Consider the following 8,143-nt stretch of genomic DNA (forward strand, 5'->3'; position numbering starts at 1 on the left):
AATCAGTTGCAACTCGAAGGTACACAAAAAGAGCACAATAATAAGTAAATTAGGTAGAACATAAGATAATAAAGACTACCATACAGTAATATAATCATGACTGTGGTCATGCTGTAATTTGGTGATCCAGATACTGGGACAATAGTTATTATTGTTGTTAGGTGTCATTAAGTCAAGTATGACTCATAGCAACTCTATACAAAACAGATCTGAACCCTGTTCTGTCCTAAGCCATCCTCACACTTCCTGACATACTATAGTCCATGGAGCCAGTCACTCTGTCAAACAATCTGGTCAAGCATCTTCCTCCCCTTCGCCGACCCTCCACCCTTCCAAACATAATGTCCCTCTACAAGGAATATCTCCTCCTAGCAACATGCCTGAGGTATACTAATCTTTATTATCTTTGCCTCCAAAGAGCACTCTGGCTGCACCCTTCCTAAGACATATTTGTTATTTCTTTTGGCTGACCATGAGATGCAAACCTATGTACAGCACTTCTGAAGCCTACCCTGTTCTGAGCCAGTCTCACTAATTCTGAAATACTAACCCACCCACATTGACCCAATTACTGTATCAATCCATCTCATGCAAGGTCTTCCTCTTCTGTGCTGTCCCTCCATTCCTCTGAGCATGATGTCCTTCTCCAAGGACCAGTCTTTCTTGTCTATATGCCCAAAGTATGTGAGATGGAGCTTCAAAATCCTATCCTCAAAGGAGAGACTGGGTTTCATCCTCTTCAAGACAAACCTATTTTTTTCTTGGTGGTCCATGTATGTTCAAGACTCTTCTCCAACACCACAACTCAAAGGCATCAATTCTTCTTCTATCATCTATAGTCATTATTTCATTCTCTGGTGTATAGCAAGTAATTGCAAAGACCATGGACTGGATCAGGTGCACGTTAGTCTATAGACTGACATCATTGCTTCTCCATACTCTGGAAATGTCCCTGACTGAGCAATTTGTAACTGTTAACAATCTCAATCTTTCCTCTACCCACCATGGTGCAACCAATTGGCCCAGTGGTGAGATCTTGTTTTCTTGATGTTGAGCTTCACTCCATATTGAAGATTACAGTAAATTTAAACAAAAAGTCCAGGATCCACATCTTGAAAATGATAAGGTCACAACAGCTAGAAGGAGAGAAAGAATTAGCTTTAAGACATCTAGGGCAAGTACTTAATAAAAAAATAACAGAACCTGCAATGCATTTTCTTAATTACAGTCATAGCAGAGATGTTGTAATTAAGTGCTTAGATTAACTGCAATTCATAATAACTCCACAAGCAATAGATCTGAAATTTGCCCTTTCTTCTGCTTTCTTCACCATCTCCGATATACTTGAGATCCCTGTTACAGTCACTGTGTCAATCGACCTCATTGAAGTTCTTCCTCTCTTTGGCTGACCTTTTCAAACATGATGTCCTTTTCCAAGAACCCACCCCTCCTAATAACATGTACAAAATATGTGAGATGAAGCTTCACCATCCTTGCCTCCAAGGAAAACCCTGGTAGCACTTTCTCCAAGTTCTTTTGTCAGTTCATGGGATATTCACTGCTCTTCTCTAACTCTACAACTCAAATGCATTAATTCTTCTGTCATCATTAATGATTATCTAACTTTCAGATACATAGTGAGTAATTGAAAAGGGAAAAAAAACCTGGTGGGTGGCACATTGGTTAAGTGTTCTTCTGCTAACTCAAAAGTTAATTCAAGCTCATCCGGGGGCTCTGCAGGAGAAAGGTCTGGTGAGCTAGCTGCTTCTGTGAAGATTACAACCTAGGCATTATAGAGACGTTCTACCCCATTATAGGGGCCCACTGTAAGTCAGAATTGACTCAATAGTACCCGGTAACAATAGAAAATATATGAATAGAACTGGACCAGCAAATTCCAAGATTTCAGGCTGCATCAGTAACTCTCAGAATCAATCCGCACCTGCCTCTGCACGGAAGCTATTAATTCAGAAGTCTGTTAACCACAAAACCGCTAGGAATGACATAAAACATAGAATTTATTTTGAAGATATAAGCTGCTTACACATTGGTGAGAGCTTGTAAAAATATTTTTTTAAAATACTGGATTATTTACCAAGTTCAAATACGTTGATTTTCACACCAAAAAAAGAAAAACAAAAAAGAAAGACTATGGCTTGAAACAGCTGGGCTTTAGTATTGAAACTGATGTCATTGCTCCTTAACATCTTAGAGAAGTCCTTGACAACAGATTTACCCACTGAAATATTTCCTTTGATTTCTTAACTTGACAGCTATACACAGTGGTGATTATGAGCCAAGTAAAATAAAATTGTTGACTACTTCAATATTCTTTCCATCTATCATGATGCTGCCTACTGGCCCAGTGATGAAAATATTTGTCTTCTTCATGTTGAGATATAATCCATAATGATGGCTGTAATCTTTGATTTTCTGCAGCATCTCAAGTCCTCTTAACTTTCAATGAGCAGGGTTTTGTTATCTGCTTAACACAGGTTGTTGATCAATCTTTTTTTTTTATTAATGCCACACTCCTCTTCCTAACAGCTAGCATCTAAAATTATTCAACATACAATTTGAATAGGTATGGAGAAAGGTTATAGCCCTAACTCACTCTTTTCTTGATTTCACGTGCAAAATACCTTTGCTCTATTCAGACAAAAGCTTCTTGGTCTAAGTACAGATTTCATATGAGGACAATTAAATGTTGTAAGATTCCCATTATTCTCAATGTTAGCCATATGTTATCATCCACACAGTCAAATGCCATTGTGCAGACAATAACATAAATAGATATTCTTCTGTTATCCTCTGATTTTAGCCATTATACATCTGAGACTAGCAGTGATATCTCTAGTGCCACAGAATAACAGATAATACACAGTACTTAAAAATAAATAATTTTAAAAGAAATTAATAAAGGAAGTTTGATGGAGTAGTTGTTAGGAGTTGTGCTATCCTCTGTCAGATTGAATCCATGACTCACTTAGTAGTAGAAAGATGGCCAATACCCTCCCTTGTGATTTACAACTCCTGAAACCCCACCTGAGAGTCTCCAATGAGTTGATTCTGACTCAATGGCAGATAGAGACAAATTACAAGTGTGCGCATAGTATTTACAGAAGCCACAAAGACAAATGCACAATAGAGATGCAGTAGCATCGAGAATATACTAGGAGACCACAGAAAAGTTTAGAAAAATAAGCCAAGCAGTACAAAGAGGACTACTGTGTGAATGAAATTTCTAGAATCTTCAGTTCACTGGCAGCTATCTTCTGCAGCAGAATAAAAACACAGTGATCTCCCTACTTCCTGGTCAGTGACTTAATTATCTCGATTGGCTGAATCTGGCCAAAAACCATTAGTAAAGCACTGAGAAGAATGAATAAAGAGTGGATCTAGAAGGACAAGCTGGAGTTCTAGCGACCAAAGATTCCTAACATTTCTAGAAAGCACAAGGAGCGTAAAGCAAATGAAAACAAGAGTGAAGAGTGGGAGCTGTAGAAGAAGAGAGATGCATCATTTCTCTGAAATAGTGAGCTTGTAATTTGAGGTAAATTCTTGTGTGCATCTATTTTTAGCATTTTTAATTCTTTTTTTTAGTATTTTATGTTGGTTTGCATGGAAAATTAATATGTATTGTGCTTCATTCATTACATTGTGTTTCACACATTACTTCATTCACATTGTTTTTCATATGAACATTCTCATACACTGTTTTATAAAATTAATCACCATTGATCTAGCTCACTATCATCCTGTCTTTTCAGGCCCCCACTAGATCTAATTCCTTCACTCCTCTGCCCACCAACTCTGCAACTCCATAGTTTGTCCCCCTCCTCAGCCACAACACTTATAAATCCTTCCCATTTCCCTTTGAACTTTTATATGCACCTTATTAGTTATCTTTCTATTTTTACAATACTGGTTGTCTGCAGTACTTTTCCTTAAAAATCTGAGTAAGCTTTCTCAGCATAATGCTCTCTAGACTCTACCATGTCATATAGTATTTTATAAAATTCGTGCTCCTTAATGCTGTATAGTAATCCATTGTTTTCAAGTACCTAAACGCATTTCTCAATGCATTCATTTATTGATGGATATCTGGTCTATTTTGATTTTCTTGCTATTGTGAATAATGTTGCTATCAATATAGGCATACAAATTACTGTTTGTGTCTCAGCTCTATTTTCCTTGGTGTGAATTATTCCTCATTTGAATAACCTATGAAAATGAGTGTTACTTTGAATAGAAAGAAATCAGAGAGAGATTTTGAAAAGTTAAAAATGCACACTTTGGTATTATAACTCATTATAACACAGTGGTTAAGACTGAACTTTTACAACAAGCTGATTTATATTGTAGAAATGGTAGTTACTACTTTTAACAATCTTTTTAAGCATCAATTTTATCATAAAAATGTGAGATAGAAGTTCATTTCCCATAAGGTTACTGTGAGAATTAAATAAGTTAATGTGCATATAAAAAAATTTCTATAGAAAGGAATTGGCAGATACAGAGGAATTTAAAGAAATAACATATGAGCAAGAGCCTATGGTGATGAAGAAAGAAGCTCAAGCTGCTTTGAAGGAAATAGCAAAAAATAAGGTCTCCGGAATAGATGGTATACCAATTGAAGTATTTCAGACAAAAGATGTTGCCCTGGATGTGCTCACCAAGTTGTGCCAAGAAATCTGGAGAACAACCACTTGGCCAATTGACTGGAAGAGATCTATATTTGTTCCCATCCCAAAGAAAGGTGACCCAACTGAGTGTGGAAACTACAGAACAGTGTCATTGATTTCACATGCAAGCAAGATTCTACTGAAGATCATCCAAAAAGATTAGAACAGCACATCAGCAGAGAACTGCCGGAAGTCCAGGCTGGGTTTAGAAGGGGTCGTGGTACTAGGGATATTGTTGCAGATGTTAGATGGATCTTGGCTGAAAGCAGAGAATACCAGAAGAATGTCTGTCTGTGTTTCATTGATTATGCAAAGGTATTTGACTGTGTGGATCATAACAAACTGTGGCTGACTCTGAGAAGAATGGGAATCCCAGAACATTTAATTGTGCTAATGCGAAACCTATACTTGGACCAAGAGGCAGTAGTCAGAACAGAGCAGGGTAACACTGCACGGTTCAAAATTGGGAAGGGTGTGCGCCAGGGATGCATCCTGTCTCCATACCTTTTCAACATGTATGCAGAGCAGATTATCCGAGAGGCTGGGCTCTATGAGGAGAATTGTGGCATCAGGATTGGTGGAAGATCTATTAACAATCTGGGTTATGCAGATGACACAACCCTGCTTGCTGAAACTGAGGAAATACCACCTGCGCTTGCTGCAGAGGGTCAAGGACTGCAGCCTTCAGTATGGACTGAGGCTCAATGTCAAGAAGACAAAGATTCTCACCACTGGACCAATTGGCAGCACCAAGATGGATGACGAAGAGATTGAGATTGTACACAGCTTCAGTTTGCTAGGCTCTACAGTCAACACTCTTGGCACCAGCAGTCAGGAAATCAAAAAGTGTATCGTGATGGGAAAGTCTGCTCTTAGGGACCTCTCTAAAGTACTCAGGAGCAACAGTGTCTCTCTGGAGACTAAGGTGCGCCTGATACAGGCCATGGTCTTTGCAATCGCTTGTTATGCATCAGAGAGTTGGACAATGACTAGGGAGGACAGAAGGAGAGTGGATGCTTTTGAGCTGTAGTGCTGGAGAAGAGTACTGAATGTACCATGGACTGCGAGGAAAACAATCAGATTCATCTTGGAGAGGATTAAACCAATCTACTTCTTGGAGGCAAGGATTCTGGGGCTTCGTCTGACATACTTTGGACATGTTGCCAGGAGGGACAGGTCCTTGGAGAGGGACATCATGCTTGGGAGGGTGGAGGGACGGCACAGGAGGGGAAGACCCTCTATGAGATGGATTGATTCCTTGACTGGGGTAATCGGGATGGGTGTGTCAGAGGCAGTGCGGTTGGCGCAGGATAGAGCAGGATTTAGGTCTGTTGTGCATAGGGTCGCTATGAGTCGCAAAAGACTCGGTGGCACATAACAACAACAACAACAACAACAACAACAACACTATAGACCAACTTTCATCACAGCACTAATTCCAAAAGGTGAGAGTAGAAATAAACTAGATGTACATTAACATATAAGTGGACAAATGGGATATGGCTTTGATTTTGTGTATTGTTGAATTGCAATCGACTTATTGTAGACTGCCCAGCCTGTTTGTGGAGCTTTATATTTCAAAAGCTCTGAACTGATCCATAGCTGACCCTCCACCAGATTTTCAGAGACTGTTCATAACATGGGAGGAAACTTCCCATGTTTCTCCAGTGAAGCAGCTGCTGGGTTTGAATCACATACCTTTGTGTTGACAACATAACTCCTTACCACTAGGCTATCAGAGCATCAAGGAGCCTAATAGCAAGAAGTTGTACTGAAATCCCAAAGGCACGTAGTTCAAATCTGTTAGCTACTTTGTAAGAGAAAAAAGAGCAATCTCCTCCCCTGTGATTAAACTGATACCGTTTCTCTTCAGTACTCTAGAGAGGTCCTTGACAGTAGACTTTCCCAGTGCAATTTATCTTTTGGTTTCCTGACTGTTGGTGCCAAGAGTATTGATTGCAGAGCCAAGCAAGCTGAAGTTGTTAACAATCTCAGTCTCTTCTCCATCTACCATGAAGCTATCAATTGGCCTAATGGTGAGAATCTTTGTTTTCTTGACATTGAGCTTCAAGAAATATTGAAGATTCTTGACCTTCTGTAACAAATTCCTCTTGTCCACTTCAGTTTCCACAAACAAGGTTTGTGCCATCTGCATAACTCAGATTTTTTTATTAGTCTTCCTCCAAACCTGATGCCACATTCTTCCTCATAAATCCTAGCCTCCTAGAATGATCTGTTCTGTAAATAGATTGAAAAGGTACAAAAATAGGGTGCATCCCCGTTGCACACTTTTCCTGCTCTGTTCTGAATACTGCTTCCTGGTTCACATATAGGTTTTATATGAGAACAATTAAAATTCCCATTCCCTTAAGGTTAGTCACAATTTGCTGTGATCAACACAATGAAATGCCTTTGCATAGTCAAGGAAATACAAAGAGACATTCTTCTAGTACTTTCTGCTTTTGCCCAAGCTCTATCTAATATTAACTATGATATCCCTAGCACAGCCTCTTCTAATCCCACCTTGTACATCTGGCAGTTCCTTGTTGATGTACACTTTCAGTCATTTTTTTATAGTCTTGTACAGGATCTTGCTTTTGTGTGTGTTGTTAATTATGTTGTTGTTGTTGCTGTTGTTGTTGTTAAGTGCAGTCGAGTTATAGACAACTCATAGCTATCCTATGAATGAAATATACCTGAGCACTGCTCATAGGATTTCAGAAGTGGATGCCACTCATGCTTCCAAGCTTATTTTAATTGGGAAGCTCCACCAAACACTGTCCACCATGGCTAACCACTCATTTGGCACATGAGTGTCACAGTGGTGAGCATCATGGCAACCACAAGTTACCTCTGTACAACGATGCACAGACGAGTGCTATACCATTTAGGAGAGTGTTAGGAAAAAGAAAAATCCTAACACACACACATGCACACACACACACACACACGAACAACAACATAAAAAAACCCACAATTTTAAAACTGCCTGAGGGCCTGTCCACTAGGCCACCATAGCTCTCTCTATGTTGTCGGGTGGGTGTTAGTTATATTGTTCAATAATTTCTACACTTTGTTGAGTCACCTTTTTTGGGAATGGGAATAAATATAGATCTCTTCCACTCAGGTGGTCAGGTAGTTGATCTCTAAATTTTTTAGTACAACCTGGTGAGAGCATCCAGAGCAGCATCTATTTGTTGAAATATGTTAATTCCGTCAATTCCTTTGGCTTTTTTTTTGGTCAATTCTTTCAGTGCATCTTGAAGTTCCTCCTTCATCACCATTACCTCTTTATCATATGTTGTTATATAAAATTCTTCTCTATCAGCCAAATATGTATGTTATCTGTAAAAGAAGCTCTGGTCACCTAGAAGTAAGAAGCTATGTTGCAATCCTGAAGGTATAGGGGTTTAAATCCACCATGTGCTTTGTGAGAAAAGAAAGGGTAGTATTCTCTT

The sequence above is a fragment of the Elephantulus edwardii genome, unplaced genomic scaffold (genome assembly GCF_000299155.1).
Source record: "Elephantulus edwardii isolate Elephantulus edwardi_28Jun2011 unplaced genomic scaffold, EleEdw1.0 scaffold00406, whole genome shotgun sequence".
NCBI lineage: Eukaryota > Metazoa > Chordata > Mammalia > Macroscelidea > Macroscelididae > Elephantulus > Elephantulus edwardii.